The sequence below is a fragment of the Staurois parvus genome, unplaced genomic scaffold (assembly GCF_062004578.1).
Source record: "Staurois parvus isolate SC_StPar_1 unplaced genomic scaffold, SC_StPar_1.0 ptg001167l, whole genome shotgun sequence".
NCBI lineage: Eukaryota > Metazoa > Chordata > Amphibia > Anura > Ranidae > Staurois > Staurois parvus.
The window spans coordinates 367523-391500 of NW_028318963.1; the positions used below are offsets into that span (position 1 = coordinate 367523).

Consider the following 23978-nt stretch of genomic DNA (forward strand, 5'->3'; position numbering starts at 1 on the left):
CGGATCATTTTTAACGCTCCAAAAACGCCGTATGCGCGGTTTAGTGGCGGTTGCTAGGCATTTGCCAAGCGTTAAAAATGCCCCACAAACACCTATAATGAAGTTTGAATGGTGTTAAAGCTCCGCAAACACCTTGCAGCCGCACCGCAAATGCTGGCCGGGCGTTTGCGGAGCGCCACCATAGACTTGAATAGGAGGCTTCCACTCCTCCTGACTCAACCAGAGGCGTCCGTTTTGCCGCGACGCTAACGCTCCCGTGTGCTGCAATGTGCAGAATTTTCCGAGGCGTTTGGAAAACGGTAAAAACACTTCCCAAATGCCTGTCTGCCGCTTGCTGACAACGCCAGTGTGAACGTAACCTAATGCTAACATATTGGCACAAACAAATGCACAGACGGTAAAACATCCATTTTACCACACGGCCTCCCCCCAGCGCATCAGTGCGAATGGGTCCTTCCCGTCACACCAAACCAATCTCACTCTCATGTATCATTTACGAGACGAGCAGCGAGCGCAGGACTTGCAGGAAGCCGATTACAGGACCCTCTGCTGGTAATTCTCAGCAGCTTTCTCAGAAAACCAGAGCAGAAAAAAAAAGCAGCGAGATGTTTTTATTTCAAAGTTGGGGGATCTGCCAGGAGCTTCACGTGGCGTGTGCAGCAAACTGGAAGAAAGGCTACCAGACCACGTGATGCGCAGGAATAGCTCCCAGCCCGCCGATCGCGTCCGCTGACCTATTCCAGTTACCATATCTGAGTCATTCCCGGAGGGAACGGATCAATCTGAAGCCGGAGCGAGAAGCTCAATAAAGACTTCATTTTCAGGCCGTTACGGCGCGGGGCGAGTGTGTCTGCTTGCTGGGATTCCTGGAGCGACTGTGCCGCCAGCTATTTGTCCGCTGGACTGGCGGAATCTGGAGTGTCGTTAATATCGGGGCATTCAGTGACAGCGGGCTTAGGCCATTAATTGTCTGAGCCCGCTGTCGTGTGCCGGGACGGGGAAAGAGGAAATTCAGACCTGGTTCACACCAATGCGGTGCGGGAAACGCTGCAAATCCAGTGCGTTTCCCGCACCGCAATCTCATTACGTTCAAGCGATCTGGTGCGGGTGTCAATGACAGATTAATGACACCCAGAAAAAGATCGCAAAATGCAATGCGATTGCCAACAATCGACTGCATGGGTGAGAACATACAGAACGTGCAAATTTAAAAATGGGCCCTGCACCTTTTTGGTGCAGATGCGATTTGGGCCATACAAAGTGTATGGCTCAAATCGCAGCACACAGACTTTTGCTTGTAATTCGCACAGGAATGCGGCGCTATTCCTGTGCGAATGACATGTGGTGTCCAACATCGCATAATGTGAACCCTGGCCCAAAGGGAAATTCTAGTATTTTAAAGCCCAGGTGAACTTTCAGTTTAAATCAGAAAAATATATTCTACGGGCATCAACAAAAAGTATTCAATATATATTGTTTTTTTTTCTTTTTTTTTTTTTTTTTTTTTAAAAAGCAGCAACATCTTGAGTAGAAAAGCTCATCCCCTGCCAGCATACTGCTGAGAAGAACCGTTACTCTCTATGTGGAAGCAGTGGTCTCCCCGAAGTGGTCTGACATGCCTCCTCTGTTGAGTCAGAGCTAGAGCTCTCAAGTCAGCAAGGAGCTTTGCTCATTAACCCCTTCAGGCCAGCGCCTCCCGGCCCTTTAAGAGTTTCAGAAGCTGGGAGGCGGGACGGGCGGGGTTTAGGGATCATGTGACGTCACGCGTCGTCAGGGGGGTCACATGATCGGGAAAGGTCCCTATCGAAAGAGGAGACTGGGACCTTTTTCTGTGAGTACCGGACATGTGTGCTGGGAGCGCGTAGGGCGCGCGCTCTCATCACATATGTATTTTGTATATTGAACGCAAATGTGCGGCCGCTTGGCGTCTAGGCCCAGACACCGGGAGGCCGCACATTTGTGTGTGGCCGGCGTAAAGGGGTTAAAGTAGTCTTAGTAGAAATGCCTGTCTCCTGCCAGCATGCTGCAAAAAAGGACCCTTGCTTTTTGTGTGGAAGTAATTTTTACTCTGCAGAGGTCCGACACACGCCCTTTGTTGAGTCTGTCCTAGAGCTTTTTAATCAGCAGGGAGCTGTGCTAATTGGAGTAGCCTGCATACAAAAGCCTATCCCCTGCCAGCATGCTGCAAATAAAGGACCCTTGCTCTCTTTGTGGAAGCAGTAGTCACTCTGCAGAGGTCCAACACACCCTCTCTGTTGCATCAGAGCTAGAGCTCTGTAACCTCCCTAGCGGTCTGATTATATCCATATTTCTGTGCTCAAAGAGGTACTTTTTTTGCATGGAAATATGTCATTTTTTTATTGTAGGCCTGTAATTTTTAGGAATAACTCCCTGAAATCTGTCCGAACAAGAGTCTAGTAAACATCCCGGGGATGATAAAATTTGAAACACGAAATCATAAATTCTAATTTAATAATCATAAAAAATAATAATATAATAATAATACATTTAATTCAATAATATAATCAAACCAAAAACACTGAAATGTGAAATATAGCGCCAAGTTCGCACATCGCTGAGCTCAGTCGCAGAATCGTTTTCAGTGTCTGATGAGGAATTTCCCCCACGAATCATTATCACTCAATTCTGCAAGTGGTTCTGATTTACTATCGCTGTTCTCTAGCCGGTCTAAAACCGCTTTTGACCTAAAGGGACGCTTTTTGGACGCCATGGACGTTTCTCAGTTTCCAGGCAGAAAGAACAGTAAAAATGCAGGCAGGGCGCCGCACAAAGCACTCGGGACAAAATGTATGTGAAATGGTTTGATACAGGAATGGAATACTATGTGATTTTAGTGTATTTAGTGAATGTCACTTTTTGTCATTTTCAAATTTCCCGCCAGTTCTGTCCCCCGTACGTCCCGATGTCGCAGGGAACGGAACCCAGAAGACAGATGCCGACATCGGCCGGAGGACATTGCCGGGACACTGCAGGAGGGACATCGCGGGAGCGCAGGACAAGGTAAGTGAAGAAGAGATCCCGGAGCAACGCCGCAGTGTATTCCCGAGTGTAGCTCATGGTTACCGCTTGTGGTGCTGAAACTTTACCCCGAGCTACACTCGGGAATACCGCCAGGGGGGTTAATGAGCAGGGAGCATGAGCTTTGCTGATTGGAGTGTTCTAGCGCTCGCAGAGAAGGGAATGTGTCAGACCTCTTCAGAGAGCCCACTGCTTCCACACAGAGAGGCGTCCTCAGACATCCATGATGGCACAGAGGGTGAACTTTAATGTGTTACATGGGGGACAAAAAATTAACATGCTAATGCGTATGTTAGATTTTAGCGATTAGGTTACAGAAACGTTAACTGCTTGAGGCATTTGAATGAAGGAGATACGTCCTAAAAACTTCAAAGTTTTTAGGATGTGCCCCTTATGTCCAGATCCTCTCCCTACTGCAGCTCCCTCCATCCCTCTCCACTATTATTGCCATTTAGCAACTGTCAATATGATAGCTGGGATATGCTGTGTATTACAAAGAAGGAACGGTTGTAAAAACGCAACATGTAAAATGACACTTACAGAAAATCTACAGGTGTCATTGAGTAAATACAATGTAACAATGTATAAACACAACACAACAATTTATAATTTGATGTGTTTATACATTGTTCATTGTATTTATAAACACAATGCAACAATTTATAAACACAATGCAACAATGTATAAATACAATGTAACAATTTATAAACATGATGAAACAATGTATAAATACAATGTAACAATTTATAAACATGATGAAACAATGTATAAATACGATGTAACAATTTATAAACACAACACAAAAATGTATAAATATCATGGAACAATGTATAAACACATTGGGGTTGATCTACTAAAACTGGAGCACTCAGAATCTGGTGCAGCTCTGCATGGGAGCCAATCAGCTTCTAACTTCAGTTTGTTCAATTAAGCTTTGACAATAAAACCTGGAAGCTAATTGGTTTCTATGCACAGCTGCACCAGATTTTGCAATCTCCAGTTTTAGTAAATCAACCCCAATACAACAATGTATAAATACAATCGAACAATTTAGAAATACAATGTAACAATGTAGAATACAAAGTAACAATGTACTTTTGTACATTGGATTTCCCTTTTCATTCATACTGTGCATAGATAAAAAAAAATATATACAGGCACCAGAGGTATATACAGTATGTCCCAGAAGTGAGTCCACCCCTCACATGTTTGTAAATATTTGATTCTCTCTTTTCATGTGACAACACTAACGAAATGACACTTTGCTACAATGTGACGTAGTCAGTGTACAGCTTGTATAACATGGAACTTTGCTGTCCCCTCAAAATAACTCAACACACCGCCAGTAATGTCTAAACCGCTGGCAACAAAAGTGAGTCCACCCCTAAGTGACAAGGTCCTAATTGGACCCTAAGTGTCAATATTTTGTGTGGCCGCCATTATTTTCCAGCACTGCCTTAACCCTCTTCTACATGGAGTTCACCAGAGCTTCACAGGTTGCCACTGGAGTCCTCATCCACTCCTCCATGACGTCATCACGGAGCTGGTGGATGTTAGAGACCTTGCGCTCCTCCACCTTCCGTTTGAGGATGTCCCACAGATGCTCAATAGGGTTCAGGTCTGGAGACATGCTTGGCCAGTCCATCACCTTCATTCTCAGCTTCTTTAGCAAGGCAGTGGTGGTCTTGAAGGTGTGTTTGGGGTCGTTATCATGTTGGAATACTGCCCTGCAGCCCAGTCTCCGAAGGGAGAGGATCATGCTCTGCTTCAGTATGTCACAGTACATGTTGGAATTCATGGTTCCCTCAATGAACTGTAGCCCCCCAGTTGGGGCAGCAGTCATGCAGCCCCAAACCATGACACTCTCACCACCATGGGGCCCCAGACCATGACACTCCCACCACCATGGGGCCCCAGACCATGACACTCCCACCACCATGCTTGACTGTAGACAAGACACACTTGTCTTTGTACTCCTCACCTGGTTGCCGCCACACACGCTTGACACCATCTGAACCAAATACGTTTATCTTGGTGTCATCAGACCACAGGACATGGTTCCAGTAATCCATGTCCTTAGTCAGCGTGTCTTCAGCAAACTGTTTGCAGGATTTTTTGTGCATCATCTTTAGAAGAGGCTTCCTTCTGGGACGACAGACATGCAGACCAATGTGATGCAGTGTGCGGCGTATGATCTGAGCATTGACAGGCTGACCCCCCCCACCCCTTCACCCTCTGCAGCAATGCTGGCAGCACTCATACGTCTATTTCCCAAAGACAACCTCTGGATATAATGCTGAGCACGTGAACTCAACTTCTTTGGTGGACCATGGCAAGGCCTATTCTGAGTGGAACCTGTCCTGTTAAACCGCTGTATGGTCTTGGCCACCGTGCTGCAGCTCAGTTTCAGGGTCTTGGCAATCTTCTTATAGCCTAGGCCATCTTTATGTAGAGTAACAATTCTTTTTTTCAGATCCTCAGAGAGTTCTTGGCCATGAGGTGCCATGTTGAACTTCCAGTGACCAGTATGAGAGAGTGAGAGTGATAACACCAAATGTAACACACCTGCTCCCCATTCACACCTGAGACCTTGTAACCCTAACGAGTCACATGACACCGGGGAGGGAAAATGGCTAATTGGGCCCAATTTGGACCTTGTCACTTAGGGGTGGAGTCACTGTTGTTGCCGGCGGTTTAGACATTAATGGCGGTGTGTTGAGTTATTTTGAAGGGACAGCAAATTTCCATGTTATACAAGCTGTACACTGACTACGTCACATTGTAGCAAAGTGTCATTTCTTCAGTGTTGTCACATGAAAAGAGACAATCAATTTTTTACAAAAATGTGAGGGGAGGGGGGACTCACTTCTGGGGGATACTGTAAGTATGAAAGCTGAAGGAAGTGGATAGGGGGTGGGGATGGGGCGGAGATAAAAGGGGGAAGGAGATAAAGTTCAGTATTAAGAGTGCCACAGAAGCTGACCAATAGCATGCAAGGTTCAGGCTTCCCTATTGCTTCCCCACAGTATTTGCTCATCCTACAGTGCGGAACGGTACAAAGCAACACGTATGTCAGAAAAATATTTTATTCTTAAATTATTATTATATATTAACCTCTTCACGCCGGCCTCACACAAATGCGTCTGGGCCTAGACGCCGATCGACCAAACGTTTGTGTTCCATTAGGAAAAAACATATGTGCTAAGAGCACGCGCCCTGCGTGCTCACAGCACACGTGTCCGGTACTCACGGAAAGAACCCGGTCTCTGTTTTCGATCGGGACCTTTCCTGATCATGTGAGAGCCGTGTCGACGGCGGTCACATGGTCCCTAAACCCCACCCCGCCTGTCCCGCCTCCCGGCTTCTGAAACTCTTAAAGGGCCGGGAGGCGCCGGCGTGAAGGGGTTAAGAAAACCAAATGATCCGTACAGATCAATACGTTTCTGAATGGCAGCACTGGGCTCCTGGGATTGAATACCAACCAGGACAGTATCTGCATGGAGTTTGCATCAGATGCTCTGGTTTCCTCCTGCACTTCAAAGACATGCTGGTAGGTTAATTGTCTCCTGTCTAAATGGGCCCTAGTATGCTGTGAGTTAGGGACCAGGGGCGGACTGACAACTCATGGGGCCCCCGGGCAATAGGGGATCATGGTGCCCCTTGTGTCCTTGCCCAAACTCAAAAAAGCCTATGAAAAAGGTACCAGGGGCATCTCATGGGGCCCCCTACTGACCCCGGGCCCTCGGGCAGTGCCCGAGTTTCCAAATGGTCAGTCCGCCCCTGTTAGGGCCCTTAGATTGTAAGCTCCTTGGGGGCGGGGACTGGTGTGACTGTACAGTATGTACAGCGCTGTGTAAAATGTCGGCTCTATATAAATATCTCTAATAAATATCATCATCATTACCCTCTGAAATGCCTCCAGTAAATAAACGTTCACGTGCAAAAAAAAAAAAAAAAGAAAAAAAATCCCGCAGCTGGTTTGGCAAGCGGCCGGCTGAACGGTTTTTGACATTAGCCGTGTGGCTGGACGCAGCAGACGATCGATCGTGGAGCTCAGACGTTTGGTTGCATCGCTCGCATGTTGGAGGTTAATCCTCGCCGGGTCTCAGTTTCCCTCTCAGAAATGTCAGCTGCTCATTTTTTTGCTCCTCCGATTTGTCTGCTCGTCTGTCACCAGATACATGAATATTATGACGCACGGCGCAGGAATCGGACGGCTCCGCCAGGCAGCCGCCATATTAGTGAGCATGCCGGGCTGTGCGGCTGATATTACCTTTGTCCCATCTTGTTTAATAAGGAAGTTTAAAGGGTCAGTCCACCTGAAAGTGATATTTTAGTTCCAGGCGGTGCTAAGTGGGCGGAGTCAATCCCTGATTTTTTTTCTATGTCTAAGATGCCGCAATAGTGGGATCTCTCTGTTATAATGCTGGCTCTGCTTCCGTCCCCCTGAAGTTTTGGGTGTCCCCGCTCCACCTATCACCACAACCCCTCATAATGGGCACAGCAGGTGTACAGGGATGGTGTGAACCCCTCACAATAGGCACAGCAGGCGTACAGACCTGGGAACTCAGCACAGGGATGGTGGGAACCCCTAGTAATGGGCATAGCAGGTGTACAGGGATGGTGGGAACCCCTCATAATGGGCAAAGCCGGTGTACAGACCCGGGAACTCAGCACAGGGATGGTGGGAACCCCTCATAATGGGCAAAGCAGGTGTACAGACCCGGGAACTCAGCACAGGGATGGTGGGGAGCCCTGATAATGGGCACAGCAGGAGTACAGATCCAGGAACTCAGCACAGGGATGGTGGGAACCCCTCGCAATGGGCACAGCAGGTGTACAGGGATGGTGGGAACCCCTGATAATGGGCACAGCAGGAGTACAGATCCGGGAACTCAGAGCAGGGATGGTGGGAACTCCCCGCAATGAGCACAGCAGGTGTACAGGGATGGTGTGAACCCCTCATAATGGGCACAGCAGGTGTACAGACCTGGGAACTCAGCACAGGGATGGTGGGAACCCCTCGTATTGGGCATAGTAGGTAAACAGGGATGGTGGGAACCCCTCATAATGGGCACAGCAGGCGTACAGACCCGGGAACTCAGCACAGGGATGGTGGGAACCCCTCATAATGGGCACAGCAGATGTACAGACCTGGGATCTCAGCACAAGTATGGTGGGAACCCCTCATAATGGGCACAGCAGGTGTACAGACCCAGGAGCTCAGCACAGAGATGGTGGGAACCCCTCATAATGGGCACAGCAGGTGTACAGACCCAGGAGCTCAGTACAGAGGTGGTGGGAACCCCTCATAATGGAAACAGCGGGTGTACAGAATGGGAACTCAGCACAGGGATGGTGGTGCACAGCAGGTGCTGAGGGGCACCAGGGAAAGGCTAAAGACCCAATTCCTTTAAACCTGCTGTGCTCGCTGTGTGACAGGTCCCCTTTATGACACAAGGATCATGTGACACACAGACAGGCTGACACAGATCACTTTACAAGAACGCACAGAGATGGTTCGTCTTCCCTGCACTGTCTGCACTCAAAGATAGATGAAGGCGCCCCGAGGCAGGAAGAGCTGGCATGGATGGTGATGGGGCTTCCCCACCCCCGGAACTCAGACTCCGACATACTGACAGACACAAAAATCCCTCCATGTCATTCCCTCTAAATCCAGGACTTAAAGGGGAATCCCGCCACCTCTTCACAATGGTTTATGGCAGTGGTCTCCAAACTGCAGCTGAGGCCCTTTGCTTGCTTTCATCTGGCCCTTGAGTCATTATTCCCTCCACTATCAGCAACGGTGGAGCATAGTTCCTGCCCCTGACACCTGCAATGGGGCACTATTCCTCCCACTGATACCAATGATGGGGGCACTAATCCTCCCACTGACACCAAAGATGGAACACTATTCCTCCCACTGATACCAATGATGGGGCACTATTCCTCCCACTGACACCAATGATGGGGTACTATTCCTCCCACTCACACCAATGATGGGGCACTATTCCCCCCACTGACACCAATGATGGGGCACTATTCCTCCCACTAATACCAATGATGGGGCACTATTCCTCCCACTGACACCAATGATGAGGCACTATTCCTCCCACTGATACCAATGATGGGGCACTATTCCTCCAACAAGGGGGACACTGTTTTTTCCCACTGACACCAAGACATTTGCTACTCCAGCTGGCCACAGTCTGGCCCTTTTAAAGTTTGGAGACCCCTGGTTTATGGCAAACACACACGTTTACGATCGCAAAAAAGCATTCACCATCAATTAATTAATGAGGTTGCTATATTAGTCTTAGGAAGGGGCATTCAGGTAGCAATGAATTTCTTCCCAGAAGGATGGAGCCACCTTTGTTTAGGCATCACCCATAGTCACCATCTACTTCCGGGACTGGGATGTTGGTTCAGACATGACACAATCATATAAAATCTTGTCCAAACAAAGAGTCCGGCCACCGATAACATCAACTTTATTGTTCTGGACAGGGGATTTAGAAGGTCCACCCAGACCCTCCCCACTCTGTAAATCCTGGTGCCTGTGCAGTATTCACAAATGCCTGACACAGATCAGCCCCCTACTGTGTCCTCTCACCTTGTAACTGGGTACAGTCTGATCATTGGGGGAGAGGAGACTGAAGAAATGTTTCCTCCTGATGACATCATAGAAATAAGAATTAATTCTACTGTAAATCCAAAAGGGCGGGCATGCTCCCTGGAGGAAGTAACCCATGATAAGAGTGGACCTGGTGCGGATCCAAGGCTGCTGCCTGTCTGATCCAGATGGAGGAATCAGAAATTCAGATCCTGGATATGTAGTTGGGAACATCTGGGGAAAAAAACAGTGTAAAGCAACCTTTCCCAGCCTTATAACCCCACAGGAACCCTTGAAATAATTTTCAGGTCAAAGGGAACCTCTGCTAAGATTAGTCCATTGGGGGGGTCATTGGGCAAATGCCGCTTAGATTGGCGGTGGTAAGTGAAAAGAATGCCCACCCTTGCAGTCATGCTGCTGGTCCCACTAAGTGGTGTTGGACCTGGAACTACGGAGCCACCATCATATAGGAAGTCGGAAATCAATGGCTCAAGGAACCCCTGTCCACCACCTGTGGAGGGACCCTAGGCCTCCACGGAACCCGGGTTGAGAATGGCTGTTCTAAATCATAGACATAACAGGTGCCAAACCAGAAGGTGAAAAGTCTAAGGATGACTTCAATTATTCCTAATTCAAACAAAAAAACCTAACGTGTTTGGGGGGCAACCAAGCTTTCCTGCCACCTAGGCCTAGAATAGGATATGGACTGAGTAGACGCTATGACCAAACAGATATGTGACGCTCCTTTGGAATTGGAACGGGGAGGTAGCTTGAAGACAGGGGCGGACTTACAACTCATGGGGCCCCCGGGCAATAGGGGATCATGGGGCCTCTGTGTCCTTGTCCACACTCAAAAAAGCCTATAAAAAAGGTACCAGGGGCATTTCATGGGGCCCCCTACTGACCCCGGGCCCTCGGGCAGTGCCCTTATGGGGGATCCATTGCTGCTGGGAGGGTCTGCTGTCTGCTGTTGCTGCCGGATATATTGTTATGGGGGGGGTGTCCATTGCTGCTGGGAGGGTCTGCTGTCTGCTGTTGCTGCCGGATATATTGTTATGGGGGGGGGGGGTGTCCATTGCTGTGGGGAGGGTCTGATGTTGCTGCGGGGTATATTGTTGTGGGGGGATCTATTGTTGCTTGCTGCAGGGAATCTATTTTACTGCTCTTCTTGTAATCATTACCAAATTCTGTACTTACTTAAATTACTTACCCCAACATAATGATACTTGCTTCTGTATTCTTTAAAAGGGGCAGTACTGGGAGGAAGGTAGGGGGTGCAACCAAGGAACGGTGCTCGGAAGTGGGTAGGGGGAGGAGACAAGGGGTGACTCAGAAGGGAGGAGTTCTTGCACCTATTCTCTGAGAAAAAAAAATAAAGATCTGCTTAGCACCATCTAATGGTCAAATGTGGTATTTTCCATTTTAAATGAATGAAAAACATTCAACTAGCACTGGAAATGGTCTAATAACATTTGTTTTTTTCCCATTCACACAGAATGAATGTACATTAACTTTCGCTGGGCGAATGGAGCTGCAATGTTTTTACAAATACACCCCATAAACCTATTGAAAAGCCTAGTAGGCTTAGAAAGGCTAGAAGCTTCTACATGCTGGGACTTGTAGTTCTGCCACCGCCTCAGATTGCAAAACTCAAGTCTGCAGCAGCGTACTCCCCTCTGCTTAATGTTCCCGACATTTCTCCTGACAACTGGCTGTTTTTATTCGCCCCAAACCACAACAAAGTGGAGCGAGACTTCACACAGCCCCCACCCTCCCCGCAGACACAAAGGTCCCTCTGTGCTCCGCCATGGGAACTCGCTTTACCTGCTAAAATATAAAGCGCTCCTAACACCGGCCCGACCGCAAGCTGAGCCGCCGCATTAAAACAGGGAACGTTAATTTGTCTCCTCCCCGTCTTTATGGTCCCTGGGAAAGAATAACCGAGCGGTGATTACCTGCTGATTAAATGTTGATTAACTGCGCCGAGCTCAAAGAAAAATAATCGTTAAAAATCATTTCTCTTTTTCCCTGCCCAGAGTCGCCACAGCGTGTACAGGTGTTATGGTGACACCTCTCCCGAAAACAGAGGAAAAACCAGATGTGTCTCCTGGGCTCATCTGTGTTATTTCACCATTTAAAGGGGGACTCCGGCCTTCCCTTCAGTCTTGCACAGTTGTAGCGGCTCCTGTCCTGGACTGAAACGGATTACTTTGATTTCACTGCACACTGTGAGCTTCTCACAATGTGCATTAGAAGCTGCAGAAAGTCAGATAGAGCTCCGCCTCATTTTCTGGCTGGAGGACATCCAGCATCATCTAGCTCTTTCTTCCCCATCCTGACTTCCCTGGCTCTACCCCTTTCATTCATTGGATTCCAATTCTTTCAATTATGGAAGCTCAGCATCACGTGTGGTTGTTACCCAGCGCAAGTATGGAACACCCCCTCCTCCAGACGGACATCCCATAATTTGATATTTGCTTAACTCCTCCCAAGAGCCGGCCCACTGCTTGCATCAGGACTGAGGGCTATGGAGAGGAGTATTGAGGCAGAGTGCTGGGATGTTTTCAGGAAGCTACACTATATTGCCCAAAGTATTGTCCCCGCCCTCCAGATCATGTGATTCAGGTGTTCCAATCCCCTCCCAATCATGTGATTCAGGTGTTCCAATCCCCTCCATGGACACAGGTGTATACAATCAAGCCCCTAGGCATGCAGACTGCTTCTACAAACATTGGTGAAAGAATGGGTCGCTCTCAGGAGCTCAGTGACTCCAAGCGTGGTCCCGTGATTGGTGGCCACCTGGGCAATAAGTCCATCCGTGACATTTCCTGGCTACTAAATATTCCACGCTCAACTGTTAGTGGGATTATAACAAAGTGGAAGCAACTGGGAACAACAGCAACTCAGCCACTAAGTGGTAGGCCACATCACATGACAGGGCGGAGTCAGCGCATGCTGAAGCGCACAGTGCGCAGAAGTCACCAACTGTCTGCAGAGTCAATAGCTAAAGACCTCCAAACTTGGTGTGGCCTTCAGATGAGCCCAACAACAGTGTGTAGAGAGCTTCATGGAATGGGTTTCCATGGCCGAGCAGCTGCATCCAAGCCTTCCATCACCAAGTGCAATGCAAAGCGTTGGATGCCGTGGTGTAAAGCACGCCGCCACTGGACTCTAGAGCAGTGGAGACGTGTTCTCTGGAGTGACCAATCACGCTTCTCTGTCTGGCAATCCGACGGACATGTCTGGGTTTGGCGGTTGCCAGGAGAACGGTACTTGCCTGACTGCATTGTGCCAAGTGTAAAGTTTGGTGGAGGGGGGATTATGGTGTGGGGTTGTTTTTCAGGGGGTGGGCTTGGCCCCCTTATGTCAGTGAAGGTACTCTTACTCAGCATACCAAGACATTTTGGACAATTTCATGCTCCCAACTTTGTGGGAAGAGTTTGGGGATGACCCCTTCCTGTTCCAACATGACTGCCCACCAGTGCACCAAGCAAGGTCCATAAAGACATGGAGGAGCCAGTTTGGGGTGGAGGAACTTGACTGTCCTGCACAGAGTCCTGACCTCAACTCCATAGAACACCTTTGGGATGAATTAGAGCAGAGACTGCGAGCCAGGCCTCCTCCCCCGACATCAGTGCCTGACCTGACAAATGTGCTTCTGGAAGAATGGTCCAACCTTCCCATAGACACCCTCCTAAACCTTGTGGACGGCCTTCCCAGAAGAGTTGAAGCTGTTATAGCTGCAAAGGGCGGGGCCAACTCAATATTGAACCCTACGGACTAAGACTGGGAGGCCAGTAAAGGTCATGTGCATGGAAAGGCAGGCCGACCAATACTTATGGCAATATAGTGTATGTGGTATCGCTGCAATCATCAGGAGCAGGAGAATTTATGTTGGGTTGTTCATTGGTGGCAGGTTCTGGTAGTAGCACAAAATATACATCTAAGTTAAAGAAAAAAAAAGAAAAAAAGTTTTTTGGTTTTTTTTACTATGTTGGGCCAGTTTTCCTTTGATAATAAAAATAAAATCAGCAGATCTCCTTTACAATTTACCACCAAATGAAAGCCCATTTCCTCCTGAAAAAGGCGGTATAATCCACCTGGATGTACAAAGCAGTTGTGATGAGATGGACGGCTTTAGTAACACGTATCAAAGTTGCAAAATTGTGCTTAGGCATTACCTTTGTTTTACCATTAGGTGGGAAGGGGTTAACCTCCAGCTATTCTGAATATACATCACGAATACATAGGATACAAAACGAATTTCGTATTTCCGAAAATATTTTCAGAATTCCGGAGTTTGTTTAGTATATTTGGAGTAGCATTAAAAATGGCCTGGTATGGGTTGGGGGAATTGGTGGATTGGGGGATTTGGTAAAATTGGTGGATTGGGGGATTAGGGGGATTGGTAGATTGGTGGACTGGTGGTTTGGGGGAATTGGTGGATTAGGGGATTAGGGAAATTAGTGGATTGGAGGACTGGGGGGATTGGTGGATTGGGGGAATTGGTGGATTGGGGGATTTGGTAAAATTGGTGGATTGGGGGATTAGGGGGATTGGTGGATTGGTGGACTGGTGGTTTGGGGGAATTGGTGGATTAGGGGATTAGGGAAATTAGTGGATTGGAGGACTGGGGGGATTGGTGGATTGGGGGAATTGGTGGATTGGGGGATTTGGTAAAATTGGTGGATTGGGGGATTAGGGGGATTGGTGGACTGGTGGAATTGGTGGATTGGTGGACTGGTGGATTAGGGGATTGGGGAAATTAGTGGATTGGAGGACTGGGGGGATTGGTGGATTGGGGGAATTGGTGGATTAGGGGGAATTGGTGGATTGGGGGGGATTGGTGGATTGGGGGATTGGTGGATTGGGGGAATTGGTGGATTGAGGGAATTGGTGGATTGGGGGGATTGGTGGATTAGGATATTGGGGGAATTGGTGGATTGGGGGAATTGGTGGATTAGGGGGAATTGGTGGATTGGGGGGATTGGTGGATTGGGGGATTGGTGGATTGGGGGAATTGGTGGATTGAGGGAATTGGTGGATTGGGGGGATGGGGGGACCCCCACATTGTTTTTTAAATTTTTTTATTTTTAAAGTCGGCATTGTTTCCATTCTGCTGTCAGCAGGGATTCCCGCTGACAGCAGCTGAGTCGTGGTTGGTAAGGATGCGACACCCGCCCATTTCTTAACCTGCTTTCTTTACAATGAATTTGGGTTGATTCAATATTTTGGATACTTTCAAAAGTTTGAATCCTTTCAAAAATGAGTAAACAAAATGAAACCACACAAAACAAATTCCAAAAAGGAATCATCTAAATTTAACAAATGCAATGAAACAAAATTAGTAACAAATCAATCTGAAACGAACATTTTTTTTTTTCGTTCTGCACATGTCTATCAGCCATCAGGAGATGCTTCAATGCAAGGACTACGAAAGGCTGATAGGAGGAGAGAGCAAAGTAACCAGGAAATGGGCTCATCACTGCGCTACTTCTCCTGTCGTTGGATGCTAGAAGCGAGCGAGTGAGCGCCCCCTCAGCACAGAACGGAGGGCCGTCGTCATTAAAGCCCATGTGCACATGTCAGCGCAGGAACATTTTCAAAGTCGCTGCGGTTTTAAGCTGCATCGATTGGAAACGGGCGCCATTGAAATCAATGGGCTGCGACTTGCCTTGCAACATTTGTGTCATGCTGGCCAGCAAAAGTTAAAAACTTTTAGAGATTGGGTTTAGATCCCGCTGTGTTCCCACTAGTGTGATTTTAGAGCGCGACTTTACACTCTCTGGCACTCAAGTCGCATCAAAGTAGGAACAGCGCAGGAACTCTTTCAAAGTTGCTGCGGCTTTAAGTTGCATAGATTGGAAACGGTGCCATTGAAGTCAATGTGCTGCGACTTGTCGTGCCATTTTATGTGTTCAAAGTCGCATGACAGTCACATCAGTGGGAACGGAGCCTCAGTGATCACAGTTTATACCCGTTTACCATCTCTATTATTTGTTAACGCACAGAAGGGGGGGCGCACAAGGGGGGGGGGGAGGGAGGGGGAGGGCCACACCTCCTGCCACCCTTCCCTTACCCTCCATGCAAGAAGTCAATCCATCCTCTATACATCATAGGCAAGTTATGTCCTTGTAAACCAGCAGACTGTATTTTGGCCGAGACCCCGATGTGTAGGCCAAGCCAAATACATTCACTCTTTTTTTGTGCCACCCAATATCCCCCCCCCCCTTGTTCCCCAATTACCGCCAACATGTTGGCAATGAGCTGGCACACAGCGCGGTTTGCGTCCGCCGGTACAGGCGCAAGGTCCAATCTTCTGCGTCAAATCAAGAACAGACGTATCGCTATTAACCCCGACAGCCAGGCCAGAATAAAACGCGTCAAGGAGTGACGGTAAAATGAGAAACAATCAAAAGTAGAGGAGAAAATGGACTGAATTGGGCTGAGAGGGAAACTGGGCAGCACAGCGGCTAAATGGTTAGCACTTCCGCCTGGCAGTACTGGGGTCATTGGTTCGAATTCCAACCACGGCACCACCTGCCTGGAGTTTGCATGTTCTCCCTGTGCCTGCGTGGGTTTCCTCTGTGTGCTCCAGTTTCCACCCGTGCCTGGCACCACTAGGGTCAACGGATCAAGTCCCAACCACGGCACCACCCACCTGGAGTTTGCATGTTCTCCCTGTGGTTGCTTGGGTTTCCTCTGAGTACCCTGGTTTCCTCCCATGCCTGGCACCACTAGGGTCATCAGTTCGAATGCCAACCACGGCACCACCTGAATGCAGTTTGCGTGGGTTTCCTCCGGGTACCCTGGCTTCCTCCTGTGCCTGGCACCACTAGGGTCATTGGTTCAAGTCCCAACCACGGCACCACCCGCCTGGAGTTTGCATGTTGTCCCTGTGTTTGCATGGGTTTCCTTTGGGTACCCCGGTTTCCTACCATGCCTGGCACCACTAGGGTCATTGGTTCAAATCCCAACCATGGTACCACCTACCTGGAGTTTGCATGTTCTCCCTGTGCCTGTGTGGGTTTCCTTTGGGTACCCCGGTTTCCTCCCGTGCCTGGCACCACTAGGGTCATTGGTTCAAGTCCCAACCACGGCACCACTAGCCTGGAGTTTGCATGTTCTCCTTGTGTTTGCGTGGGTTTTCTCTGGGTACCCAGGCTTCCTCCCATGCCTGGTACCACTAGGGTCATTGGTTTGAATCTCAACCACGGTACCACCTGCCTGGAGTGTGCATGTTCTCCCTGTGCGGGTTTCCTTCGGGTACTCCAGTTTCCTCCCGTGCCTGGCACCACTAGGGTCATGGGTTCAAGTCCCAACCACGGCACCACCTGCCTGGAGTTTGCATGTTCTTCCTGTGTTTGGGTGGTTTTCCTCTGGTTATCCCGGTTTCCTCCCATGCCTGGCACCACTACGGTCATTGGTTCAAGTCCCAACCATGGCACCACTAGCCTGGAGTTTGCATGTTCTCCTTGTGTTTGCGTGGGTTTTCTCCGGGTACCCAGGCTTCCTCCCATGCCTGGTACCACTAGGGTCATTGGTTTGAATCTCAACCACGGCACCACCTGCCTGGAGTTTGCATGTTCTCCCTGTGCCTGCGTGGGTTTCCTCCAGGTACTCCGGTTTCCTTCCACACTCCAAAGACATGCTGGTTGGTGAATTGGATCCTGTCTAAATTGTAAATGTATGAATGTGAGTTAGGGACCTTAGATTGTACGCCCCTTGAGGGTTAGGGACTGATGTGAATGTACAATATATATGTAAAAGCTGCGTAAATTGATTGCGCTATATAAGTACCTGAAATAAATAAATAGTCATTTCATTGTATTCATAGGAAAGTGAACGGAAATGATTGTTTCAATGAACCTGCATCAAGCTGCAATATCCCTACAGGCAACTAGTGGCTCATTTACTCCACAAAGGTGCGTACAAGTGCGTGTAATTTTTGGCGCGTTCACACGCAGTGCGTTGTGGGTAGTCCATTCATTTCAATGGCCTGCTGAACATGCAGGAATGCGCAAAACGTAGCGCAAGCATCAATTTTAGCCACTTCCGGTCCGGGACAATTCCGGCATTCCTCCCCTATGTGTAAATATAATTTATTTTTTTGCTAGAAAACAACTCAGAACCCCAAACATGATACATTTTTTTTTAAAGCGGAGGCCCTACAGAATAAAATGGCGGGTGTTGCATATTTTTATGTGACATTGATATGATGTGACATGATATTTGCGCTGCGGCTTTTCAAACTCAATACGCTTTAATGAATTTATTTCCCCGGTTCTTTATTTTAACCCCTTGCCTACCGGGTACTTCCTGCCCAGGCCAATGCTCAGCTTTCAGAGCTGTGGCGCTTTGAATGACAATTGCGCGGTCATGCAACACTGTACCCATATGACATTGTTATTATTTTTTTCACACAAAGAGAGATTTCTTTTGATGGTATTTAATCACCACTGGGCGGTTTATTTTTTGCTTAACAAACAAAATATACAGAAACTTTTGGGGGAAAAAACCCCCCAAAAAACCCCATTAGTCTCTATTATAAAATAATTTTGCAAACAAGTAATTTTTCTCCTTCACTGAAGTTTGTGGATGAGGCTGTACTGATGGGCACTGATGAGGTGGCACTGATAGGCAGCACTGATGGGCACTGATGAGGTGGCACTGATGAGGAGGCATTGATTAAGTGGCACTGGTGGGCAATGATGAAGAGGCACTGATTAGGCAGCACAGATGGGCACTAATAGGCAGCACTGAAAGGGAACAAATAGGCAGGATTGAAGGGCACTGATAGGAGGCATTGATGGGCACTGACTGGCAGCACTGATGGGCATTGACTGGAACCACTGATGGGCACTGAATGACAGCACTGATGGCCATTAACTGACAGTACTGATGGGCACATATTGGCAGCACTGCTGAGCACTGTCTGTCAGCACTGATGGGCACTGACTGGCAGCACTGATGGGCACAGATTGGCAGCACTGATGGGCACAGATTGGCAGCACTAATGGGCACTGACTAGCAGCACTGATTGGCACAGATTGGCAGCACTGATGGGCACATATTGGCAGCACTGATGGGCACTGACAGGCAGCACTGATTGGCACAGATTGGCAGCACTGCTGAGCACTGTTTGTCAGCACTGATGGACCCTGATTGGCATTAATTGTCAGCACTGATGGGCACTGTTGGGGCTGCACAGATAATCAGGGCACTTTGTACTAGAAACACATTTTTTTTTTAGTTTTTAATTTGTCATTTTTTTTTCCCCATCGGCACAAAAAAATTAGCAAATTTGAAATAAGAATTAAAAAAAATCCCCTTTTTTCATTTGCAAGTGACTGCACGCTTTGTACTAGAAACACCATTTTAGTCATTTTTAAACAGGACACAATTACAGACTATAATTTATATTTTTTATTTACATTAAAACTACTAATCTAATTTTGTCTCCAAAAAACCCGACATATAGTCAGATATATATATATATATAATGTAACTGCTTTGTTATGGGTGCAGTGTTGCATGACCGCACAATTGTCAGTTAAAATAACGCAGTGCCATATCGCAAAAAAATAGCCTGGTCAGGAAGGGGGGGGGGAATCCTCTGGAGGGCAAGTGGTTAATCCCATTAATATTTACTTTTTTTTTTTACGATTTTATTTGTTATATTTTTTTTCCTTCATCGGCACAAAAAAAATTGCAAATTTGAAATACATTTTTTTTTTTTTTTAAATCCCCTTTTTTCATTTGCAAGTGACTGCACGCTTTGTACTAGAAACACCATTTTAGTCATTTTTAAACAGGACACAATTACAGACTATAATTTATATTTTTTATTTACAGTAAAACTACGAATACAATTTTGTCTCCAAGGAAACCCGACATATACTCAGAGATATATAATGTAACTGCTTTGTTATGGGTGCAGTGTTGCATGACCGCGCAATTGTCAGTTAAAATAACACAGTGCCATATTGCAAAATATTAGCCTGGTCAGGAAGGGGGGGGGTGGGAATCCTCTGGAGGGCAAGTGGTTAATCCCATTAATATTTACTTTTTTTTACGATTTTATTTGTTATATTTTTTTTCCCTCATCAGCACAAAAGAAATAGCAAATTTGAAATAATTTTTTTTTTTTTTAAAATCCCCCTTTTTTTTTTTATTTGCAAGTGACTTTGCACGCTTTGTACTAGAAACACCATTTTAGTCATTTTTAAACAGGACAAAATTACAGACTATAATTTATATTTTTTATTTACAGTAAAACTACGAATCCAATTTTGTCTCCAAGGAAACCCGACATATACTCAGATATATATATATAATGTAACTGCTTTGTTATGGGTGCAGTGTTGCATGACCGCGCAATTGTCAGTTAAAATAACGCAGTGTCATATCGCAAAAAAATAGCCTGGTCAGGAAGGGGGGGGGGGGAATCCTCTGGAGGGCAAGTGGTTAATCCCATTAATATTTACTTTTTTTTTACGATTCTATTTGTTATATTTTTTTTCCCTCGTCGGCACAAAAAAATGAGCAAATTTGAAATAATTTTTTTTTTTTTTTTAAATCCCCTTTTTTCATTTGCAAGTGACTTTGCACGCTTTGTACTAGAAACACCAAAATTACAGACTATAATTTATATTTTTTATTTACAGTAAAACTACGAATCCAATTTTGTCTCCAAGGAAACCCGACATATACTCAGATATATATATATAATGTAACCGCTCTGTTATTGTAAGTATTGATCAAGTGATTGCTGACCGTCGTGGAAATGTAAACCCGTCTCTGGGCCATAAGGGGTGTTCCGGTCGGAGAGCTGAAGTGCTTGGATTATATACAGTAGACTGTTGAAATAAACATCATCGCTGGGAAAAGCCGCCATTCTCCCCCCCAAACTCAGACATTGGCCAAACATCCGTCTCGCCGGGAACAGGGATCTTTTCACGTCGCCTAATCAACGTATAGCCCCAGATGGTCGCGGTGATGGTGTCTGAATTGTGGAATCTATAGGTTATGTTACAGCCTATTAATAGGCCCTGCACAAATAGCCGGCCGCTGGGAGCCAATGGCGGCCCGTTCCGCATGGCCAAGACCAAATCCCGGTTTTGATGGATGTAATACCGGCAATTACAATTAGCAAAGCATTAGAAGTCACGCTTCTGCGAGTCTCGGTCATGTCTAGCGAGTAGATTCCAGAACAAGCGGTCTTCTTTCCCCGGGCCAAACAAGACAAATATATACAAAAACTCCGACACCTACGACGTGCGGGAAATGTCAAAGTCAGCGGCGCGCCGTCGCGCCATCGCGCAGATTGCTGCACTTGCTGCCTGCAAACATTGTCTGACAGCTGCCTGGAGATCGTATGGATCGGAGCCTGGAGAGGCCGCTCCAAAAACATTCTTACGCTGATGATGCGGGATACCTTACATTGGAGTCCGCTAAAAGCTAGAAAGTCAGTATTAAGTCAAATAAAGGGTTAAATTGTCCAAATAAAGTTCCGGTTATCATATTTACATCCTTAAGGTGTCATTAAACCCACATCGTTAAGGCCCCATTTAGACCTCATGCAGCGGAACTGGGTGTTCCCACTCGGGATTTTAAAGTGCGATTTTCACATGATTTCTGCTAAAAGCTATAAAGTCAGTATTAAGCCAAATAAAGAGTTAAATTGTCCAAATAAAGTTCCGGTTATCATATTTACATCATTAAGGTGTCATTAAACCCACATCGTTAAGGCCCCATTCAGACCTCACACAGGGGGAATGTGCATTCCCGCTTGCAATTTTAAATGGCGATTTTCACATTGTTTTCCCACTAAAAGCTACAAAAGTATTAAAAGATGCTGAAAAGTTCTCCGAAAAGCCAAATAAAGGGTTAAATTGTTCAAATAAAGTTCCAGTTATCATATTTACTTCCTTATGGTGTCATTGAACCCACATTATTAAGTCCCCATTTAGACCTTACGCAGCGGAACCGGGTGTTCCCACTTGCGATTTTAAAGTGCGATTTTCACACGATTTCTGCTAAAAGCTACAAAGTCAGTATTAAGCCAAATAAAGGGTTAAATTGTCCAAATAAAGTTCCGGTTATCATATTTACATCCTTAAGGTGTCATTAAACCCACATCGTTAAGGCCCCATTTAGACCTCAAACAGCGGGAATGAGTGTTCTCACTTGCAATTTTAAACGGCGATTTTCACGTTGTTTTCCCACTAAAAGCTACAAAAGTTTTAAATGATGCTGAAAAGTTCTACGAAAAGCCAATTATAGGGTTAAATTGTTCAAATAAAGTTCCAGTTATCATATTTACGTCCTTAAGGTGTCATTAAACCCACATCATTAAGGCCCCATTTAGACCTCACAGCGGGAATGAGAATTCTCACTCGTGATTTTAAACAGTGATTTTCACATTGTTTTCCCGCTAAAAGCTGCAAAAGTTTTAAATGATGCTGAAAAGTTCTGCGAAAAGCCAATTATAGGGTTAAATTGTTCAAATAAAGTTCCAGTTATCATACTTACATCCTTAAGGTGTCATTGAGCCCACATTATTAAGGCCCCATTTAGACCTCATGCAGCGGGGAAGGCGCTCCCACTCGGGATTTTAAAGTGCGATTTTCACATGATTTCTGCTAAAAGCTACAAAGTCAGTATTAAGCCAAATAAAGGGTTAAATTGTCCAGATAAAGCTCCTTTTTATTATATTTACATCCTTCAAGTGTCATTAAACCCACATAGTTAAGGCCCCATTTAGACCTCACGCAGCAGGAATGAGCGTTCCCACTCACGATTTTAAATGGCGATTTTCACATTGTTAACCCGCTAAAAGCTACAAAAGTATTAAATGATGCTGAAAAGTTCTGCAAAATGCCAATTAAAGGGTTAAATTGTCCAAATAACGTTCCAGTTATCATACTTATGTCCTTAAGGTGTCATTAAACCCACATCATTAAGGCCCCATTTATACCTCACACAGCGGGAATGAACATTCTCACTCGCGATTTTAAAGCGCAATTTTCACATGTATTCCGCTAAAAGCTACAAAAGTATTAAACAATACTGAAATGTTTTGTAAAAAGCCAATTAAATTGTTAAATTGTCCAAATAAAGTTCCAGTTATCATATTTACGTCCTTTAAACCCACATTATTAAGGCCCCATTTAGACCTCATGCAGCGGAACCGGGTGTTCCCACTCATGATTTAGCCGGAAAACAACGTGAAAATCGCACTTTAAAATCGTGAGTGGGAGCACTCATTCCCGCTGCGTGAGGTCTAAATGGGACCTTAATAATGTGGGTTTAATGACACCCTAAGGACGTAAATATGATAACTGGAACTTTATTTGGACAATTTAACCCTTTATTTGGCTTAATACTGACTTTGTAGCTTTTAGCAGAAATCCTGTGAAAATCGCACTTTAAAATCGCAAGTGAGAACACCCATTCCCGCTGTTTGAGGTCTAAATGAGGCCTTAATGATGTGGGTTTAATGGCACTTTAAAGGACGTAAATATGATAATTGGAACTTTATTTGAACAATTTAACCCTTTGTCATTAAACCCACATTGTTAAGGCCCCATTTAGACCTCAAAAAGCGTGAATGAGCGATCCCACTCACGATTTTAAAGTGCAATTTTCACATGATTTCTGCTAAAAGCTACAAAAGTATTAAATGATGCTGAAAAGTTCTGCGAAAAGCCAATTAAAGGGTTAAATTGTCCAAATAAAGTTCCAGTTATCATATTTACATCCTTTAAAGTGCCATTAAACCCACATAGTTAAAGCCCCATTTGGACCTCATGCAGAGGAAATGGGTGTTCTCACTCGCGATTTTAAAGTGCGATTTTCACATGATTTCTGCTAAAAGCTACAAAAGTATTAAGCAATACTGAAATGTTTTGTAAAAAGCCAAATAAAGGGTTAAATTGTCCAAATAAAGTTCCGGTTATCATATTTACGTCCTTAGGGTGTCATTAAACCCACATCGTTAAGGCCCCATTTAGACCTCAAACAGCGGGAATGAGCGTTCCCACTCACGATTTTAAATGGCGATTTTCACATTGTTAACCCGCTAAAAGCTACAAAAGTATTAAATGATGCTGAAAAGTTCTGCAAAACGCCAATTAAAGGGTTAAATTGTCCAAATAACGTTCCAGTTATCATACTTATGTCCTTAAGGTGACATTAAACCCACATCATTAAGGCCCCATTTATACCTCACACAGTGGGATTGAGCGTTTCCACTCACGATTTTAAAGTGCAATTTTCACATTGTTTTCCCACTAAAAGCTACAAAATATTAAATGATGCTGAA

At 46.0% G+C, this 23978-nt stretch overlaps 1 protein-coding gene across 6 annotated transcripts in view; it reads right to left on the bottom strand.

Annotated features, from left to right (window-relative positions):
- The window catches only part of FGGY (FGGY carbohydrate kinase domain containing), a 401559-nt gene that overhangs the window by 153560 nt on the left and 224021 nt on the right, over positions 1 to 23978 (bottom strand). The gene's annotated exons all lie outside the window — the stretch shown is intronic.